At 50.1% G+C, this 22,574-nt stretch overlaps 1 protein-coding gene and 2 non-coding genes across 3 annotated transcripts in view; 1 reads left to right on the forward strand and 2 right to left on the reverse strand.

Annotated features, from left to right (window-relative positions):
• The window catches only part of LOC144258216 (uncharacterized), a 970,182-nt gene that overhangs the window by 632,391 nt on the left and 315,217 nt on the right, over positions 1-22,574 (reverse strand). The window lies entirely within an intron of this gene.
• Positions 1,522-1,594, forward strand: TRNAM-CAU (transfer RNA methionine (anticodon CAU)). The gene has a single exon. It is a non-coding gene; the product is annotated as a tRNA-Met (tRNA).
• TRNAM-CAU (transfer RNA methionine (anticodon CAU)) lies at positions 16,254-16,326 on the reverse strand. The gene has a single exon. It is a non-coding gene; the product is annotated as a tRNA-Met (tRNA).

Below are 22,574 nucleotides of genomic sequence, written 5' to 3' on the forward strand. Positions count from 1 at the left end.
TGGCCTCCCTGTCCTTCCTGAACAGTTTATATCCATCCATGACAGCACTCCAGTCATGCGAGTTATCCCACCAAGTCTCCGTTATTCCAATCACATCATAATTCCCTGACTTTGCCAGGATCTCCAGTTCTCCCTGCTTGTGTCTCAGGCTTTGTGCATTTGTATATAGGCACTTGAGATAACCCGCTGATCGCGCCTTCTTCTCAGTATGAGGCAGGAGCCCTCCCCTCTCACACGCTCCAGCTCGTGCTTCCTCCCGGTATCCCACTTCCCCACTTACCTCAGGGCTTTGGTCTCCTTTCCCTGGTGAACCTAGTTTAAAGCCCTCCTTACTAGGTTAGTCAGCCTGCTCACGAAGATGCTCTTCCCTCTCTTCGTTAAGTGGAGCCCGTCTCTGCCTAGCATTCCTCCTACTTGGAACACCATCCCATGGTTGAAGAATCCTAAGCCTTCTCTCCGACACCACCTGTGTAGCCATTCCTTGACTTCCACGATTTGACGGTCTCTACCCAGGCCTTTTCCTTCCACAGGGAGGATGGACGAGAACACCACTTGCACCTCAAACTCCTTTATCCTTCTTCCCAGAGCCACGTAGTCTGCAGTGATCCGCTTAAGGTAATTCTTGGCAGTAACATTGGTGCCCACGTGGAAAAGCAGGAAGGGGTAGCGATCCGAGGGCTTGATGAGTCTCGGCAGTCTCTCCGTCACATCGCAAATCTTAGCCCCCGGCAAGCAGCAGACTTCTCTGTTTTCCCGGTCAGGGCGGCAGATAGATGACTCAGTCCACCTGAGGAGAGAGTCCCCGACCACCACCACCCACCTCCTTCTCTTGGGAGTGATGGTCGTGGAACCCCCAACCCTAGGACAGTGCATCTCATGCCTTTCAACTGGTGGAGTCTCCTTCTGCTCCCTTCCCCCAGACGTATCATCTGGGTCACTCCCCGCAATGGTACCTGTGGAGAGAACATGAAAATGGTTACTTACCTGTGTCCGCTTTGCTGGTACATGGACGTTCCCCCTTCTTCTTCTGGAGGTCACATGTTGCCAGATTTCTTCACAGTCCTCCTGTCCCTGCTGCGCAGCCTGCTCTGAATCTTCAGAACCTTGTGCCCATAGAAGCATATCCTGACGTCTGTCCAGGAAATCTTCAGTTTCTCTTATGCAACGCAGGGTCGATCCCTGTTGCTCCAGACCTTGAACCTTCTCTTCCAATATGGAGACCAGCTTGCACTTTGTAGAGACAAAGTGGCTTCTGTCCTCTGGAAGAAAGACACACATGGCACATCCAGTGCAGGTCACAACAGTTGACCACTCCCCATCCATATTACCTTCCTACTATGAGCTTCCTCCGGAGATGCAGTAATTCCTCAGAGAAGTCGTTAGGGCGTAAGCCTCAGTGGGCTCACTCCAGGTGAAGTCCCAGGCAAACTCCTGCTGTTTGCTGCTCTGCTGTTCCCCGCTGCTCTGCTGTTCCCCGCTGCTCAGCTGGTTCTATAAGCACCGAGCCTAAAGCTCTTCCAAGCCTTCTTAGCGCAGGGGGCAGCGCATCAGTCTCATAATCTGAAGGTCCTGAGTTCAAGCCTCAGAGAAGGCAACTCTTCCTGCTCCCTGCTTTAGATTTTCTAACGTAAATCAGAGAAAAAAAGAAGAGAGCTGAGTGATTTCTAGACACCCTCCCATCCATCTAACACACACACACAGACTTTTCTAAGGGTACGTGTACAGTATGAAATTAGTTCAAAATGATTGGATTGGAAATTTCGGGAGCTATTTTAGACATTCAGGCTTCGGTGTCCCCACTAAAGCGCGTGAATTCGGCAGAGTGCGTCCACAGTACCGAGGCTAGCATCGAACGTCGGACCGGGTGCACCGTGGGTCGCTATCCCACAGTTCCTGCAGTTCCGCCGCCCACTGGAATTCTGGGTTACGCTCCCAGTGCACGATGGGGCAAAAACATTCTTGCGGGTGTTTCTGGTGCGTGTCATCAGGAAGCTCTGGCAGACAATCGTTTCACGCCTTTTTGGCATGCAGACGCCGTACTGCTTTCAGCAGACGGTGCACCGCTTGCTCTCCTGCAACTATGAATCCGCCTCTCATTTCCTCTCCCCTTCCGATGTAATCTCTACTGTCTGCTCTTTCTCTTCCTCATCGAACTCTTCTGCCTCCAACTCTGCTCTCCCACTGGTGCCACGCTTCCGAGCTTCTCCGGGTTGTCTGTCCTGAGCTCCCGCCTCCGTGAAAACCACGGAAGACAACCATTTCCCGCTTTTGTTCGGCTACCACGAACCAAACAGCACCTCTTCCCCTGCCACTCTGGTCTCCTACATTTCGCGCCCTTTTTCCAGGATTACCCGTGCAGGCGCCATGGAGCCCGCTCAGATCTCCACTGAAGTTTTGAGCATTGTAAATACCTCGCGCATTATCCAGCAGTATGTGCAGTCCCTGCAAAAGGGGGCGAGGAAACGACAATGGGGCGATTACTATACTGATGAGGACATGGACAAAGATGGCACGGCGTGTGGCAATTGGGAGATCATGGTGGTGCTGGGCCAGGTTCATGCCGTGGCAGGCCAATTCTGGGCCCAGGAAACAAGCACAGAGTGCTGGGGCCTCATCGCGTTGCAGGTGTGGGATGATTCCCAGTGGCTGAGAAACTTTTGTAAGCGTAAGGGCCCCTTTCATGGAGCTTTGCGACTTGCTGTCCCCTGCCCTGAAGCGCAAAGACACCAAAATGAGAGCCACCCTCACAGTTGGGAAGTGAGTGGCCATAGCCCTGCGGAAGCTTGCAACGCCCGACATCTAGCGGTCAGTCGGGAATAAGTTTAGAGTGGGCAAACCTTCTGTGGGGCCTGCTGTGATCCAAATAGCCAACACAATCATTGACCAGCTGCTATCAAGGGTCGTGCCTTTTGGAAATGTGCGGACCATTGTGGATGGCTTTAATGCGCTGGGGTTCCCTGACTGCGGCGGGGCGATAGACATAACGCATATCCCTCTCTTGGCCCCTGAACAGCGGGGCGGCCACTACATAAACCGCAAGGGGTACTCTTCCATGGTGCTGCAAGCCCTGGTGGATCACAAGGGACGTGGCGAAAGGGATGCACAAACAATCCAGTTGGGCCATTGCCCACAAGCTCATCCCAAGCAGCTTGGACTCCTGATGACTGTGATGCTGAGGTTCTTTAGACCCCTGTTCATATTCCAGACCCCAGCCGGTGCAGCATCCCTGCCCAACCACTCACCATCTGCCCCAGGAGAAGCAGCTGGTGGGCTGCATCCACAGGCAGGTAGTTTATGCCGCTCCCCTCAGAGCAGCAGCCACAGCTGTGCAGCTAATCCCCACATCTGGTTGCCGGGGATCCAGCTGGATTGTTTGGGCATCCCTTTCAAGACTTGCCCTCAACAACCTGGCAGCCCCCAGCTTTCTCATTGCTCTGTGGTTGTTTGCTCTGTGAAAGGGGCCTCTAGGAATTGGTATTTCCAGAGGCATTAAAGAATCATAAAGGAGAAGGAAAAGTTAATGCCTTAGAAAAGTCTGTGTGTCTGTGTTAGATGGATGGGAGGGTGTCTAGAAACCACTCTGCTCTCGTCTTTTTTCTCGGATTTCCAGTCGTAATCAAGGTCAGCCATTGCCAGCAGTTGACAAGAACATGTGAGAACAGTGCGGGTGGGAAATAAACATGGGGAAATAGTTTTACTTTGTGTAATGACCCATCCATTCCCAGTCTTTATTCAAGCCTAAGTTAACTGGATCCAGTTTGAAAATTAATACCAATGATCACTACAAAAGGTTCCCCCCACCCCACCCGGCTCTCCTCCTGGTAATAGCTCACCTTACCTTAGCGAGCAGATGGAGGGACGTGATCGTTCCCCTCTATTCGACATTGGTGAGGCCTCATCTGGAGTACTGTGTCCAGTTTTGGGCCCCACACTACAAGAAGGATGTGGAGAAATTGGAGAGAGTCCAGCGAAGGGCAACAAAAATGATTAGGGGTCTAGAACACATGACTTATGAGGAGAGGCTGAGGGAGCTGGGATTGTTTAGCCTGCAGAAGAGAAGAATGAGGGGGGATTTGATAGCTGCTTTCAACTACCTGAAAGGGGGTTCCAAAGAGGATGGCTCTAGACTGTTCTCAATGGTAGCAGATGACAGAACGAGGAGTAATGGTCTCAAGTTGCAGTCGGGGAGGTTTAGATTGGATATTAGGAAAAACTTTTTCACTAAGAGGGTGGTGAAACACTGGAATGCGTTACCTAGGGAGGTGGTAGAATCTCCTTCCTTAGAGGGTTTTAAGGTCAGGCTTGACAAAGCCCTGGCTGGGATGATTTAACTGGGAATTGGTCCTGCTTCGAGCAGGGGGTTGGACTAGATGACCTTCAGGGGTCCCTTCCAACCCTGATATTCTATGATTCTATGATTCTATACCTGATCACTCTCGTTACAGTGTGCAGGGTAACCCCCATTGTTTCATGTTCTCTGTGTATAGGAGTCTCCCCACTGTATTTTCCACTGCATGCATCTGATGAAGTGAGCTGTAGCTCACGAAAGCTTATGCTCCAATAAATTTGTTCGTCTCTAAGGTGCCACAAGTCCTCCTGTTCTTACTCATGGTGTTGTATCCCCATAGTGTGGCCGTTTGGTGTCAGTCCTTTTAAATAAACAATGAGTTTTTTTCATAGAAACCATATTTTCCTCAAACAGACACAGGAGTAGATTAATCTACAAAGGGAAGGTGATTCCAAGGCAGTTCCGGAGGGAGAAGGGAACGTTTTCAGCATCACTAAATTATTGTGTTGTACCTCACACACACACAGAGTGACAATAAACTCAATTAACTGAGCTACCAACACACTGCACAGGAATGAAATAAACAACTTTATGTTCAAGGAGTTGGGTGCATTTAAATAATATTAAAAATATGTTTTGGGCAACGCATGGAAAATTCATTGTATTGTACAACCCACTTGATATAGTTAATACACCCCATAATATTTAATGAAGATAAGAAAGATGTGCTTATAAATTAACATGTTGTGCCATTTACACACGCACAAGACCTAAAAAAAACTGAATTATTTGAGCTTCGAACATTTCCACTTTCTCACAGCATGTTAGACCCCCTGCTTTAAATGAAATATGTCTAAAGGCCAGATGTATGAAAGAATTGTCTCGTTCTATATTTCTTAGCTTTTATCTCAAAAGGTAACAGCCTCATAATCTTCCCCCAAACACCCTGGGACCTCCCCCAATTATTAAAATGCCCCTGTCTTGAGCAAGACCATGACAGTGACCCACAGCTAGAGTGTCTAGGCCAAGCTGTTCTGAAGGAGGCAAGTCAAAGATTTTCTCTCTGCTTCCCTTGGCACGGTCTGAGTGGGAAAACAAAATCCCCCAAATGGAAAGTTTTCTGCTGAGAAACCAATACTAGTCTGTTTGGGGACTTTGATTTGAATGGATTATTATTATTATATTCTGGTAATATAAAAAAGGACCTCGAATTCCTTCATAATTTGATGGTTTTTGGAACTTCCAGGCATATTGGCTAGAATTTTCGAGACACAGATTGTCAGAAAAACGTAACACGCTGAGTGCTCCACCTGAAACAACAGTAAATACTGTTGCCTACATAGACAGATACATTGCAAAGAGCAACAAGTATCAATGTGGAGCTGAATCTGCAAAACGGAAAGATTAATCTTGCAATTCAAATAATAATGTATTAATTTAATTATGTCCTTTGTGACATAATAATAAATAATAATTAATGCAGCCAGGAAATTCCCGGGGGAGAAGTGGGGGGCGGCGGGGGAGTTAATTGGATCCCCTTCCCCCCCCACGGGCACAAATGCCCCCCAGTTTTCCCCTTTTCCCTCTCGGTAGCTCCCACGTGATGGTAAACTCCCCCCCACCCCCCCATTGATCCGTTCTCTCGTCTCCCCTGATCCTCCCCCCCCCGTCTCTCCCTCCTCCTCACATGTCCATTGAAACTCCCCTCCCGTGGCGGGGGAGGGATTTCCCTCCCCCGCCCCCGTTTTATCCGCAGCGATTTGTCCCGGTGTCGGTGGGAAGTTGGAGCCCGGAGCCATCCCCCAACCTGGCTGCCCCGGCGTGGGGGTGGGAGGAGACGCCGGGTAACTGCCGGGGCGGGGAAGGGAAGGGCCGTGTCCCCCATGGGGCTGCCCCCGATCCCGGCTTCCGAGTCCCACTTGCTGCCCGGCTTCATGGGGAGCAGTTCCAGAGCATCGCCCAGGGACTCCGTGACAACCTCCTATCAACAACTGCTATAAAATCCCTCTCATTTTCCACTTTCCTCTCTATAATTTGCATAAATGGATCCAAAATCCCTCAGATTTCCACCCTTTCTCTTTCATTTCTGAACACTGATCTCAAATCTCAGGTTTCCCTCTTAGGATGTCATTATCAAATGTCAATTAAAAATCCTCTCGAGTTTGGGGCTGTTCCCCATGTCTCTAAATCCTAGCAACTTGTCCTTCCTTGGGGGGAATCTGTCGCCCTGAGCCTTCTCCATCCTGGTTGGGAAATTAACCCCCCTGCAACAATGAACATCTTTCCCTCTCCTTTGAGAATCATTTGTTCCCTCCTTTCTCTCTGTTAAAAATGTTTGCTGATAAAAGAGACTAGCCATATATTCAATACCCATCAAAGCCAGGGGCCTCCCCCTGTTTGGGGGATGGGTGGTTCCCAGTTGGTAACAGAAGAGTTGGCTGGACCCTTTTCTTTTCTCCAGCTGGCACGGGATGAGGAGGTCCCTCTGAGTGCAGCGTGGGTCCAGAAATATCCCAAACCCCATGACAAAGGGTCTCCGTGAGGGGGGGCTTCCCGCAGTGCAAAGATGTAGCCAACTCTGGAGTGGATCCACGGTGGCCATTATTTGCTAGTGACAGAGTATGGAAATGTCTTACTTATTTTAGCCCTCCATGGCTTCCCTTCTCCTGTTAAAGAGGCGTCCCCCCGGGCTCCCTCTGCCTGTGTGACTGGCCAGTAGGGGGTGGTGATAACTTTCTGTCCACTTGTCAGACACTGTGAGGGAACACTGTTGCTGGGGGGGTGCATGTCTGTGTGGGGAGATTGCAGCGGCAGCTGAAGGGGCATTGTGGTAGGGGGAGGCCTCTGGGTGGCTGGGCAGGGGGGACCCTAGTCAGGTTGGTGGTTTCTGGAGGGTTTGGGGTTTCGGGGGGTAGTTCTGATGTGCCCAGCCCTAAGGCTATACCCTGGAGGTGGGTATTGCCGGGGGCCTGTTGGCTGCAGACCAGTGGCGGTGGGGGTCTCTTGGGCAGGTGGGGCAGGGGATTAGACGCTGCCTGGTGCTGTGCCAGGGGCTCTGTCTGGGATTGCCCAGCTGGCTCCTGGGACCATTGCCATGCCCAGTGCACAGCGCTGTGGTGGGGCGGTCCCTGCCGCAGAGTGAGGGGTCCTCCTGTAAAGCGTCAGCGGGTCCTGCTGGCCGGAGGAGGGGGTCCCAGGCAAATGGCCTGGCAGATCCTGGTGGAGGGCAGGTGGGGGTCTGTAGCCAGACAGCCAGCCCCCCCCCCCCCTCAGACCAGCATTGCTGGAAACACAGGAGGAAGCCGGAACAGGGCACTTAACATATATTCCAGCACAGCCTTTGAAGCTGTGAAAAGCACAGGTGTGCTGCTACAATGTGCCTCTGGGAACAGATACAACGATTAAGCTCACAGCAGGCAGAGGCCCTGTGACAGACATGGCTCTTAGCCCCTACGAAATAGCGTGATGCACACACACCAACATCCTAGGTGGGAAAATATTTACCCTGATAAAAGAAATGTCCAGTAGTCGACACTTATTGTTTCTCTCCCTTGCAAGTGTAAACTACTCTTGCGAAAGCTGGCGTCACCCAGACAGACCAGCCTCAAGTTGGCATAAGAAAGGAGAAAGAGAATAAAGGAGTACAGAGGTATAAGTCGGGGACCTACAGCACCATGATTTTGGAGTGCTTTTCACTATCTATCTGCTGGTCAGATAAGTGACAGCCTCCCAAGGCTTCTGCAGCTAAGAGGGTCCCTAAGCCTTGTCCCTTATTCGTCTTTCCGCGGAATTGAGTGACCGATCCTGGCTTGGCACCGCTGGAATCGAGAGATGCAAGGAGGGTAAGAAGCACCCACACCTGATCTCCTATCTTCAGTGTACACATATTTTGAAATAGAGCTCTATACTTTGTTTTCTTTCTTTGGGATTGTGGCTTCAGTTTTGTAACTTGTTTGTGTGTGTAACATCTCGACATTTAAATAAGTAGGCACTAGCAATTTTGTAACCACATGATTAGAATCTAGCTTAATAAATGTTGGTAACCATTTGTGCATAAGCCTGACTTGTTTTCTCTGGTTTACTGGAAAGCAGCCAACACAATGAAAGAACCTCAGCCGTTTTGGCTCTAAAGCCTGGCCATGAGGTGAGAGTACTAAGAGCCTAGCGTTGAGTTGTGCCGCCTCCACGGGGCAAACTCTTGGGGCACCTGTCAGTCAATCCTGGCTGCCCGCTGCGAAGGAGCTCTGAGCTCTAGCAGTTAAAGTCACGGGTGTGGAGAGGCTCTTAGTGCTGCCATTGGGGCACCTGTCAGTCAGTATTGACTGCCCGCTGCGAAGGAGCTCTGAGCTCTAGCAGTTAAAGTCACGGGTGGTTAGGACCTTGGGGCATCCGTCAGCCTAGCCCGGGCTGCCCGCCGCGAAGGGACAGTGCGTCCTAGCGGTTAAAGTCACGGATGGTATAAATGGGCATAGCTGGCACCTCACCAAACATCCTTGGCCGTCGGCTAACAGTAGTGTGGCGAGCAAACGCGGAGGTGGGTGAGATAATATCTTTCACTGGGCCAGCTTCTGTTGGGGACAAAGACAAGCTTTTCTGGGACCTGCATGGCTACAACTACGTAGCAAATGCTCATAAGCCATGAATTAGTTCTTCTTTCACACTGGAATGCATCACTTTTGGTGTGACACCAAGAAATTATTTATTAGCCCGTATAACCATTTCTTCTCCACATCTTGAGATTATCTTTCGGCTGTAATGCCATCCTGTATTAAAATTCCAAATGGCCAATTAGCAAGCACCAAAATAAAGAACAGCCAATTATTAATCTGCCTCACCCCTAGCCCTGCCCAGGATCTCTGCATTGCTTTAGGAAATATTTTCACATAGATATTTGCAAATTGGGAAGTTTTAAATTGTGTCAGCTTCCGTCTAGAAAGAGAGAGTGGTAAGCTAAATTGCTCCAACACAGATTTCCCCATCTATGTGAGAGAAAGAATTAGAAAGAAGTAAGGAAAGTGAATCCAAGATAAATGATTCTGACCTTTCCTTTGAAATGCTCGGTGCAATAAATCAGTGAATAGTCCCATAAGTAAACTCCTGTAAGTGACAGAAAAGAGGGCATGGGAAAAGGCTGTCAAATGTTGTGTTAAACTTTAATTCATGAGCAAAATTGTTTGGCCATTAAATTAAAACCCTAAAATATTGTAAAAGGAAAGAAAAATGAACAAAAAGTGTGGGAAATATGGGTGTATTTCAGCAAAGGGCTTGGAATGGAGGAAGACCAAAAGTGATCAGTCGGGGGAAAAGGCACTGTTTCTGCCAAGTTTTAAACCAGGGATATTTTGTGTGTCAAGCCAACATGATAACCACCACACTACACTACAGTCTACGACAGAAACCAATTGTGCCCAGATTTGGATTTCCCCTTCTAAGGCTTTCTCAGCTGCCAGTGTATATCCGCTCCCTCAGTTTCCTTTGAAGAACAGGACAACAAAGAACTTACTTTCCAAACTCAGACAGGCATCAGAAAAGCTGCAAGGTCTCATCCAATTTGCCCTTCTCACAATGAGGCCAAAACACAGGCAAATCTCATAAGCAAGAAACCTCACATCCACTCCACTTCTCCATGGACATTTCCCTGCCAGCTCCTCGGGAGCAACCAACAAGACAAGAAACCAAGATGCAGTAAAATCAAGGGCACGTTTCCCACCACAGGTTTCACTGACTGCGAAGGGTCATGTAGAAATGTTTTGCCTTTTCATACCTGAAGACTTGGTTCTTCTCTCCTTCCCTGAACTGGAATGGAAAGCGAGGAGATAGGTGTGAGAACAAGCACTCCTAAGCAAAGGAAACAAGGCACCCAGCATATAACCCATCAGCAGGAGATTAAAACCTGGGCTACACTACACAGTTAGGCCCGCCGACAGCATTTTAGGTTGTCCTAATTACCTCACGGTGCACACTACAGCCTTGTCCCATCTATGTAAGTGCCCTGCTACACCCACATAGTAACTCCAGCTCCTCAAGAGGCACGGGGATTGCTTTGGGGTCGTTAGGACAACACAGTGTCTGTGTAGACACTGCCTGACTCACAGGGGCTGCTGGCTGTCTTGCCAATGTCATGGCTTCCGGCTGGCTCCCTTCATGGCTGCCCTCCGCTCCCTGATCCCAGCGGGGCTGCACCTGCCTGGCTCCTCGCGGGGCTGCTGCACGAAAGCTCCCGGCTCCCAGCGCAGGGAGCCGAGAAGCCTGAGCACTTGGCCCCCGCCCCCACTCCTGGCTGGGAGCAGGCAGGGAAGAAGCCCAGGTGGCCGGCTCCCACTCCAGGGAGGAGGTGGGGAGTCAAGAGCCCAGGGGGCAGCTGGGCTCCCAGTGGGCAGCTGCGCGGAGTGAAGAGCCCCGTTTCTCAGCCCCCCCAACACTGCCCCTCTTCATTTGGTGGAAGCACTCCTGGTGAAGACACACACCGCCGACAGAAGGAGGGGAGTGGGGAGAAACTCAAATTAAGCTTCCACTTCCACCATCAGGATCACGAGAGCAACGGAAAGAAAACTCAAGAGGAACAAGCCTCCTCTCCTTTCATGCACCCCATCACAACCCTCCCTGCTTCATTTTCTGCCTGCATTTCCTTTTGAAACTGCAAAGGCTGCTCCAGAAAACAATCATGTCTCTGAATTCACACAACATCCTGAGGATGATAAAAGTATGAAGGAATTCACGGTCCTTTGTGACATAATAATAAATAATAATAATAATAATAATTAATACATTATTATTTGTATTGCCAGATTAATCTTTCCCTTTTGCAGATTCAGCTCCACATTGATACTTGTTGCTCTTTGCAATGTATCTATCTATCTAGGCAACAGTATTTGCTGTTGTTTCAGGTGGAGCACTCAGCGTGATACGTTTTTCTGACAATATGTGTCTCGAAAATTCTAGCCAATATGCCTGGAAGTTCCAAAAACCATGAAATTATGAAGGAATTTGAGGTCCTTTTTTATATTACCATTTATCAGTAGTTATTATTTGTAGAGCAAAGATTAATCTTTCATTTTTTTAGATCCAGCTCTACGCTGATTCTTGTTGCTATTTGCCATGTATCTATAGCTATCTAGCTATAAAGGCAACCGGTTTTTGCTCTTGTTTCTTTGTATTTGTACACTGCAACTTTACAGCCCAAGCCGCCTGATCCTGATTAATGTGACACCGGCCAGCCGTGGGTGATTCATTGCACTGTAGACGTATCCTAACATTATGTCTGCACAGTCATTAAAACACCCAGGGCAGCTGACTCAGGCTTCTGGGGCTGGGGCTGCAGGGCTATAAAATGACAGGTGAGACAGATGGGCTTGAGCCCAACCTCTGAGACCCCACGAGGGGTGAGGGTTTCCGAACCTAGGCTTCAGCAAGAACACCAGTATCTGCATCCCACTTTTGAGCCCCACAGCTTGAGCTCCAGGAGCCCACATCAGGTGACCCAGGCCAGCCCTGCTGCCATCTTTATCCCGGGAGAGAGGGACTCTACGGGGACGTCTCCATTGCAATGTCAGCCCAGGGGTGGCAGGCTGTGCTCAAAGCAGCACCCTGGAAGCCCCATAGTCACCACTCTCACAGAATTAAGGTATGATTTGTACAGAGTCGGCCTGGTGAGCTATCATTGTAAAAGTCGTGATCTGTTGAAGGCTAATGCCTGGGTGGATGGTGTGTGCTAGGCTTGTCTGGGAAATGGTGGAGTTTTGCTCTGGGTGTGTCACTGAAATATGTGATGAGGCTGGGAAATGGCCACCGCCAGCCTTTCCGGTGTGACGCTGGAGGAGCCAGACTCGCTGCTGGCCCAGTGAAGGTATCCACGCTCCCAAGGACTCTCCCAGGAACCGTGTACAATGCGGACTCCTCCGAGACAGCCCGGAGACAATGGACACTGCTTGACTCACATCAAAGCACAGGAACTTCCTAGCAAGTAGGAAGAAACTATGGAAGAGGGGAAGAGACATCATGACTTGGCCTCTCTCCCCCACAATTCAACACCTGGAAACATATCTGGAGGACAAAGATTGAACTGAAATAATTCAGAGATCAGAAGAGAAGAATAATAATCCATTCAAATCAAAGTCCCCAAACAGACTAGTATTGGTTTCTCAGCAGAAAACTTTCCATGTGGGGAATTTTGTTTTCCCACTCAGACCTTGCCAAGGGAAGCAGAGAGAAAATCTTTGACTTGCCTCCTTCAGAACAGCTTGGCCTAGACACTCTAGCTGTGGGTCACTGTCATGGTCTTGCTGAAGACAGGGGCATTTTAATAATTGGGGGAGGTCCCATGGTGTTTGGGGGAGATTATGACTCTATTACCTTTTGAGATAAAAGCTAAGAAATACAGAATGAGACAATTCTTTCATACATCTGGCCTTTAGACATATTTCATTTAAAGCAGGGGGTCTAACATGCTGTGAGAAAGTGGAAATGGTGGAAGCTCAAATAATTCAGTTTTTTCTAGGTCTTTTGCGTGTGTAAATGGCACAACATGTTAATTTATAAGCACATGGTTCTTAACTTCGTTAAATATTATGTGGTGTATTAACTATATCAAGTGGATTGTACAATACAATGACTTTTCCATGCGTTGCCCAAAACATGTTTTTAATATTATTTACATGCACCGAACTCCTTGAACATAAAGTTGTTTATTTCATTCCTGTGCAGTGTGTTGGTAGCTCAGTTAATTGAGTTTATTGTCACTCTGTGTGTGTGTGTGAGGTACAACACAATAATTTAGTGATGCTGAAAACATTCCCTTCTCCCTCCGGAACTGCCTTGGAATCACCTTCCCTTTGCAGATTAATCTACTCCTGCGTCTGTATGAGGAAAATATGGTTTCTATGAAAAAAACTCATTGTTTATTTAAAAGGACTGACACCAAACGGCCACACGATGGGGATACAACACCATGAGTAAGAACAGGAGGACTTGTGGCACCTTAGAGACGAACAAATTTATTGGAGCATAAGCTTTCGTGAGCTACAGCTCACTTCATCAGATGCATGCAGTGGAAAATACAGTGGGGAGACTCCTATACACAGAGAACATGAAACAATGGGGGTTACCCTACACACTGTAACGAGAGTGATCAGGTATAGAATCATAGAATCATAGAATATCAGGGTTGGAAGGGACCCCTGAAGGTCATCTAGTCCAACCCCCTGCTCGAAGCAGGACCAATTCCCAGTTAAATCATCCCAGCCAGGGCTTTGTCAAGCCTGACCTTAAAAACCTCTAAGGAAGGAGATTCTACCACCTCCCTAGGTAACGCATTCCAGTGTTTCACCACCCTCTTAGTGAAAAAGTTTTTCCTAATATCCAATCTAAACCTCCCCCACTGCAACGTGAGACCATTACTCCTCTGTTCTGTCATCTGCAACCATTGAGAACAGTCTAGAGCCATCCTCTTTGGAACCCCCTTTCAGGTAGTTGAAAGCAGCTATCAAATCCCCCCTCATTCTTCTCTTCTGCAGGCTAAACAATCCCAGCTCCCTCAGCCTCTCCTCATAAGTCATGTGTTCTAGACCCCTAATCATTTTTGTTGCCCTTCGCTGGACTCTCTCCAATTTCTCCACATCCTTCTTGTAGTGTGGGGCCCAAAACTGGACACAGTACTCCAGATGAGGCCTCACCAATGTTGAATAGAGGGGAACGATCACGTCCCTCCATCTGCTCGCTAAGGTAAGGTGAGCTATTACCAGGAGGAGAGCCGGGTGGGGTGGGGGGAACCTTTTGTAGTGATCATTGGTATTAATTTGCAAACTGGATACAGTTAACTTAGGCTTGAATAAAGACTGGGAATGGATGGGTCATTACACAAAGTAAAACTATTTCCCCATGTTTATTTCCCACCCGCACTGTTCTCACATGTTCTTGTCAACTGCTGGCAATGGCTGACCTTGATTACCACTGGAAATCCGAGAAAAAAGACGAGAGCAGAGTGGTTTCTAGACACCCTCCCATCCATCTAACACAGACACACAGACTTTTCTAAGGCATTAACTTTTCCTTCTCCTTTATGATTCTTTAATGCCTCTGGAAATACTAATTCCTAGAGGCCCCTTTCACAGAGCAAACAACCACAGAGCAATGAGAAAGCTGGGGGCTGCCAGGTTGTTGAGGGCAAGTCTTGAAAGGGATGCCCAAACAATCCAGCTGGATCCCCGGCAACCAGATGTGGGGAGTAGCTGCACAGCTGTGGCTGCTGCTCTGAGGGGAGCGGCATAAACTACCTGCCTGTGGATGCAGCCCACCAGCTGGTTCTCCTGGGGCAGATGGTGAGTGGTTGGGCAGGGATGCTGCACCGGCTGGGGTCTGAAATATGAACAGGGGTCTAAGGAACCTCAGCATCACAGTCATCAGGAGTCCAAGCTGCTTGGGGTGAGCTTGTGGGCAATGGCCCAACTGGATTGTTTGTGCATCCCTTTCGCCACGTCCCTTGTGATCCACCAGGGCTTGCAGCACCATGGAAGAGTACCCCTTGCGTTTTATGTAGTGGCTGCCCCGCTGTTCCGGGGCCAAGAGAGGGATATGCGTTATGTCTATCGCCCCGCCGCAGTCAGGGAACCCCAGCGTATTAAAGCCATCCACAATGGTCCGCACATTTCCCAAAGGCACGACCCTTGATAGCAGCTGGTCAATGATTGTGTTGGCTACTTGGATCACAGCAGCCCCCACAGTAGATTTGCCCACTCCAAACTGATTCCCAACTGACTGGTAGCTGTCGGGCGTTGCAAGCTTCCGCAGGGCTATGGCCACTCACTTCCCAACTGTGAGGGTGGCTCTCATTTTGGTGTCTTTGCGCTTCAGGGCAGGGGACAGCAAGTCGCAAAGCTCCATGAAAGTGGCCCTTACGCTTACAAAAGTTTCTCAGCCACTGGGAATCATCCCACACCTGCAACGCGATGAGGCCCCAGCAGTCTGTGCTTGTTTCCTGGGCCCAGAATCGGCCTGCCACGGCATGAACCTGGCCCAGCACCACCATGATCTCCCAATTGCCACACGCCGTGCCATCTTTGTCCATGTCCTCATCAGTATAGTAATCGCCCCGTCGTCGTTTCCTCGCCCCCTTTTGCAGGGACTGCACATACTGCTGGATAATGCGCGAGGTATTTACAATGCTCAAAACTGCAGCGGAGATCTGAGCGGGCTCCATGGCGCCTGCACGGGTAATCCTGGAAAACGGGCGCGAAATGTAGGAGAGCAGAGTGGCAGGGGAAGAGATGCTGTTTGGTTCGTGGTAGCCGAACAAAGGCGGGAAATGGTTGTCTTCCGTGGTTTTCACGGAGGCGGGAGCCCAAGACAGACAACCCGGAGAAGCTCGGAAGCGTGGCACCAGTGGGAGAGCAGAGTTGGAGGCAGAAGAGTTCGATGAGGAAGAGAAAGAGTAGATAGTAGAGATTACATCGGAAGGGGAGAGGAAATGAGAGGCGGATTCATAGTTGCAGAAGAGCAAGCGGTGCACCGTTTGCTGAAAGCAGTACGGCGTCTACATGCCAAAAAGGCGTGAAACGATTGTCTGCCAGAGCTTCCTGATGACACGCACCAGAAACACCCCCAAGAATGTTTTTGCCCCATCGTGCACTGGGAGCGTAACCCAGAATTCCAGTGGGCGGCGGGAACTGCGGGAACTGCGGGATAGTGACCCACGGTGCACCCGCTCCGACGTTCGATGCTAGCTTCGGTACTGTGGACGCACTCTGCCGAATTCACGCGCTTTAGTGGGGACACCGAAGCCTGAATGTCTAAAATAGCTCCCGAAATTTCCAATCGAATAATATTGAACTAATTTCGTACTGTACACGTACCGTTAGAAAAGTCTGTGTATGTGTGTTAGATGGATGGGAGGGTGTCTAGAAACCACTCAGGTCTCGTCTTTTTTTCTCTGATTTCTGTTAGAAAATCTAAAGCAGGGAGCAAGAAGAGTTGCCTTCTCTGAGGCTTGAACTCAGGACCTTCAGATTATGAGACTGATGCGCTGCCCCCTGCGCTAAGAAGGCTTGGAAGAGCTTTAGGCTCGATGCTTATAGAACCAGCTGAGCAGCGGGGAACAGCAGAGCAGCGGGGAACAGCAGAGCAGCAAACAGCAGGAGTTTGCCTGGGACTTCACCTGGAGTGAGCCCACTGAGGCTTACACCCTAACGACTTCTCTGAGGAATTACTGCATCTCCGGAGGAAGCTCATAGTAGGAAGGTAATATGGATGGGGAGTGGTCAACTCTTGTGACCTGCACTGGATGTGCCATGTGTGTCTTTCTTCCAGAGGACAGAAGCCACTTTGTCTCTACAAAGTGCAAGCTGGTCTCCATATTGGAAGAGAAGGTTCAAGGTCTGGAGCAACAGGTATCGACCCTGCGTTGCATAAGAGAAACTGAAGATTTCCTGGACAGACATCAGGATATGCTTCTATGGGCACAAGGTTCTGAAGATTCAGAGCAGGCTGCACAGCAGGGACAGGAGGACTGTGAAGAAATCTGGCAACATGTGACCTCCAGAAGAAGAAGGGGGAACGTCCATGTACCAGCAAAGCGGACACAGGTAAGTAACCATTTTCATGTTCTCTCCACAGGTACAGTTGCGGGGAGTGACCCAGATGATACGTCTGGGGGAAGGGAGCAGAAGGAGACTCCACCAGTTGAAAGGCATGAGATGCACTGTCCTAGGGTTGGGGGTTCCACGACCATCACTCCCAAGAGAAGGAGGTGGGAGGTGGTGGTCGGGGACTCTCTCCTCAGGAGGACTGAGTCATCTATCTGCCGCCCTGACCGGGAAAACAGAGAAGTCTGCTGCTTGCCGGGGGCTAAGATTTGCGATGTGACGGAGAGACTGCCGAGACTCATCAAGCCCTCGGATCGCTACCCCTTCCTGCTTTTCCACGTGGGCACCAATGATACTGCCAAGAATTACCTTAAGCGGATCACTGCGGACTACGTGGCTCTGGGAAGAAGGATAAAGGAGTTTGAGGTGCAAGTGGTGTTCTCGTCCATCCTCCCCATGGAAGGAAAAGGCCGGGGTAGGGACCGTCGAATCATGGAAGTCAACGAATGGCTATGCAGGTGGTGTCGGAGAGAAGGCTTTGGATTCTTCAACCATGGGATGGTGTTCCAAGTAGGAGGAATGCTAGGCAGAGACGGGCTCCACTTAACGAAGAGAGGGAAGAGCATCTTCGTGAGCAGGCTGGCTAACCTAGTGAGGAGGGCTTTAAACTAGGTTCACCAGGGAAAGGAGACCAAAGCCCTGAGGTAAGTGGGGAAGCGGGATACCGGGAGGAAGCACGAGCTGGAGCGTGTGAGAGGGGAGGGCTCCTGCCTCATACTGAGAACAAGGGGCGATCAGCGGGTTATCTCAAGTGCCTATATACAAATGCACAAAGCCTGGGACACAAGCAGGGAGAACTGGAGATCCTGGCAAAGTCAGGGAATTATGATGTGATTGGAATAACGGAGACTTGGTGGGATAACTCGCATGACTGGAGTGCTGTCATGGATGGATATAAACTGTTCAGGAAGGACAGGGAGGCCAGAAAAGGTGGGGGAGTTGCACTGTATGTAAGAGAGCAGTATGACTGCTCAGAGCTCAAGTATGAAACTGTAGAAAAACCTGACAGTCTCTGGATTAAGTTTAGAAGCGTGAGCAACAAGAGTGATGTCGTGGTGGGAGTCTCCTATAGACCACCGGACCAGGGGGATGAGGTGGATGAGGCTTTCTTCCGGCAACTCGCAGAAGCTACAAGGTGGCACGCCCTGGTTCTCATGGGTGACTTCAATCATCCTGATATCAGCTGGGAGAGCAATACAGCGGTGCACAGACAATCCAGGAAGTTTTTGGAAACTGTAGGGGACAATTTCCTGGTGCAAGTGCTGGAGGAACCGACTAGGGGCAGAGCTCTTCTTGACCTGCTGCTCACAAACCGGGAAGAATTAGTAGGGGAAGCAAAAGTGGATGGGAACCTGGGAGGCAGTGACCATGAGATGGTCGAGTTCAGGATCCTGACACAGGGAGGAAAGGAAAGCAGCAAAATACGGACTCTGAACTTCAGAAAAGCAGACTTTGACTCCCTCAGGGAACTGATGGGAAAGATCCCCTGGGAGAATAACATGAGGGGGAAAGGAGTCCAGGAGAGCTGGCTGTATTTTAAAGAATCCTTATTGAGGTTACAGAGACAAACCATCCCGATGTGTAGAAAGAAAAGTAAATATGGTAGGCGACCAGCTTGGCTTAACAGAGAAATCCTTGCTGATCTTAAACACAAAAAAGAGGCTTACAAGAAGGGGAAGATTGGACAAATAACGAGGGATGAGTGTATAAATATTGCTCAGGCATGCAGAAGTGAAATCAGGAAGGCCAAATCACACCTGGAGTTGCAGCTAGCGAGCGAAGTTAAGAGTAACAAGAAGGGTTTCTTCAGGTATTTTGGCAATAAGAAGAAAGCCAAGGAAACTGTGGGCCCCTTACTAAATGAGAGAGGCAACTTAGTGACAGAGGATGTGGAAAAAGCTAACATACTCAATGCTTTTTTTGCCTCTGTCTTCACGAACAAGGTCAGCTCCCAGATGACTGCACTGGGCAGCACAGCATGGGGAGGAGGTGGCCAGCCCTCTGTGAAGAAAGAAGTGGTTCGGGACTATTTAGAAAAAGTGGACGTGCACAAGTCCATGGGGCCAGATGAGCTGCATCCGAGAGTGCTAAAGGAATTGACGGATGTGATTGCACAGCCATTGGCTATTATCTTTGAAAACTCATGGCAATCGGGGGAAGTCCCGGAAGATTGGAAAAAGGCTAATGTAGTGCCCATCTTTAAAAAAGGGAAGAAGGAGGATCCTGGGAACTACAGGCCAGTCAGCCTCACCTCAGTCCCTGGAAAAATCATGGAGCATGTCCTCAGGGAATCAATTCTGAAGCACTTAGAGGAGAGGAAGGTGATCAGGAACAGTCAGCATGGATTCACCAAGGGAAAGTCATGCCTGACTAATCTAATTGCCTTCTATGACGAAATAACTGGCTCTGTGGATGAGGGGAAAGCAGTGGACGTGTTGTTCCTTGACTTTAGCAAAGCTTTTGACACGGTCTCCCACACTATTCTTGCCAGCAAGTTAAAGACCTATGATCTAGATGAACGCACTATAAGGTGGATAGAAAGCTGGCTAGATTGTCGGGCTCAACGGGTAGTGATCAATGGCTCCTTGTCTAGTTGGCAGCCGGTATCTAGCGGAGTGCCCCAAGGGTCGGTCCTGGGGCCGTTTTTGTTCAATATCTTCATTAATGATCTGGAGGATGGCATGGACTGCACCCTCAGCAAATTTGTGGATGACACGAAACTGGGAGGAGTGGTAGATATGCTGGAGGGTAGGGATAGGATACAGAGGGCCCTAGACAAATTGGAGCACTGGGCCAAAAGAAATCTGAGGAGGTTCAACAAGGACAAGTGCAGAGTCCTGCACGTAGGACGGAAGATTCCAATGCACCGCTACAGGCTGGGGACCGAATGGCTCGGCAGCAGTTCTGCAGAGAAGGACCTAGGGGTGACAGTGGACGAGAAGCTGGATATGAGTCAACAGTGTGCCCTTGTTGCCAAGAAGCCAATGGCATTTTGGGGTGTATAAGTAGGGGCATTGCAAGCAGATCGAGGGACGTGATCGTTCCCCTCTATTCGACATTGGTGAGGCCTCACCTGGAGTACTGTGTCCAGTTTTGGGCCCCACACTTCAAGAAGGATGTGGAGAAATGGGAGAGAGTCCAGCAAAGGGCAACAAAAATGATTAGGGGACTGGAACACATGAGTTATGAGGAGAGGCTGAGGGAACTGGGATTGTTTAGTCTACGGAAGAGAAGAATGAAGGGGGATTTGATAGCTGCTTTTAACTACCTGAAAGGTGGATCAAAGAGGATGGATCTAGACTATTCTCAGTGATAGCAGAAGACAGGACAAGGAGGAATGGTCTCAAGTTGCAGTGGGGGAGATTTAGGTTGGATATTAGGAAAAACTTTTTCCCTAGGAGGGTGGTGAAACACTGGAATGCATTACCTAGGGAAGTGGTGGAATCCCCTTTCTTAGAAGTTTCTAAGGTCAGGCATGACAAAGCCCTGGCTAGGATGATTTAGTTGGGGTTGGTCCTGCTCTGGGCAGGGGGTTGGTCTAGATACCTCCTGAGGGCCCTTCCAACCCTGATCTTCTATGATTCTTTGACCCTCCTCCAGGAGTGACAGAGCCTGGCATGTGCTGCAAGAAGTGGGGAGCTCTGGTGCCCACAGACCTGTCCTGGCAGCTTTCTCAGCAGCAAAGAAATCAATTCTCCCTGCCCCTGAGCAACCCACCCACAGCTAATGGCAGCATTGGTGGGGGGTCCCAAGCTTTGCACCAACGTCCACATTTCAGACCTTCCTCTCATGGCACTTTCCATGTGAATTAGGACAAGCAAGCTGGGGAAGCTCCATGGGGTAATAGAAACCAGGGCTGCAGGGAAGGCTTGAACTCACAACCCCAGCAATATTGCCCTTTGCACTAACCACTTGCACCCCTGCAGGGGCTCCTTGGACAGCTTTGGGAAGTCGGCCGTGATCGGTCTCTGTGGTTCGCACCTTTGCCTGGCAATTGAAAGGCTGCCGGTTCAAACCTCACTCAAGATGTGGCTTTCCAGCAATGAGACTCCAGTCCATTTTAATAGGAAGAAAATCTCCTCTATTCTCTATTCTCGTCTAGCCCCATTTGACTCCTTCGGCCTGTCTCCTTCCTCTCCCCGTCAGACTCTTTCCTTCCCCATTGGAGCCATGCAGAGGGGAGCCCCAGGCAGTCTCTGTCACTGAGAGTCTGTATCCCATAAGGGGAGGGAGGGATCGCTGTAAAGCATTGATAATGGGTGGGGAGAGGTGTGCGTGGTTAGGGGGAGAAAGGCTGGAGAACTAACAGTGGGGCCCAGAGAGATTCCCCCACAGACTGGGGAGATCCCCTGCTGCCCACTATCACCCAGCTCTGGGAAGAACAACTTGGGATTGCTTGGGGAAGCCACCTTTAAAAACACAAGTGTTCCATGCTAGTTACATTTTTATAAGACCAAAGCCGCCTCAAACCCAGTGTCACAATCACTGGGACGACTTTGTCCTGACATTTTACCGGCCGCAGCCACAAAGCGAGTCAAATTACGGCTCCCGTTCGGCGTCAAGGCCCACAGACGAACCCGGAGGCTTTTCCTTCCTCAGGTTCTGCCGTCATTTCAGTGCTGGCCTGTTCCGAGATTCATCGTTGTGCAAAGCAGCATCAGGCCCTGAAACTGGGCGAGCCCAGAGCAGAGGCTGCCTTCATTTAACCTTCCAAAAACCAACCCACCGAAAGGTGGATTAGCACCCATGCTCCTCCAGCGGCAGGGGAGGCGCCTCATCTGGGCCCCTGGTGCCCGTGCTCCAGCAACATAAGACCACGGGGGCCTGGCTCCACCAAAGTCCGGGGCCCGGTGTCTCCCCCAGCCCCGCCTGCTGCCCCCGGGCAATTTAAAAGGGCCCGGGGACCCCCACCGCCATCACCGGCAGCACAAGGGGGCTAAGGCGGCTTCCTGCCCACCCTCGCTCCGTGTAACCCTTCAGCCCGTCAGAGTTGGCAGCAACAAGGGCCGGGTTCAATATCTAGGGGATCCATTCCAATAACACAATGCAAACCGGCTCGAGCCCCCACCCAGTGACCTGGGACAAATATGTACCACCCCCGCTGGGCGCCTCCCAGAGGCAATCCTTCCCCTCTCGCAAGCACCTAGTCTGAGTGTAGCAAAAAGCCTTTTAATAACAGAGAGAAACAATGTGGCATTATGTTGGGGAAACAGCACCAACAGGATTCATAACACAACCCACGAGCAAAAAAAAAAACCCACCCCAAGCAAATTGGGGCATGCCCTTTCCCTTTGGTTCTTGAGTCCAGCAAAACCAAATCACCCAAAGTCCCAAAAGTCCAATGACCCAAAAGTCTCTGTCCCTGGTCAGGGCAGCCCCAAAGTTCAAAAGTTTATCTGCAGAGCTTTACCTCCCAACCTGGGTGGAGATGGGGGCGGGGGTAAAAGGCACCTTACATGATCTGAAGCTGACCGCCCCACAGCTCCATAGGCCTCCACTCCACCAACTGCCCCACGAACTGCTTCGCTCAGCTCCGCTCTGCGGCCCACCAGCAGCTCCCGCCGTCCCACGAACTGCTCCACGTCTCACCAGCAGCTCCCGCCGTCCCATGAACTGCTTCACGTCCCACCAGCAGCTCCCGCCGTCCCACG

Source organism: Eretmochelys imbricata, chromosome 28 (genome assembly GCF_965152235.1).
Source record: "Eretmochelys imbricata isolate rEreImb1 chromosome 28, rEreImb1.hap1, whole genome shotgun sequence".
Classification (NCBI taxonomy): domain Eukaryota; kingdom Metazoa; phylum Chordata; order Testudines; family Cheloniidae; genus Eretmochelys; species Eretmochelys imbricata.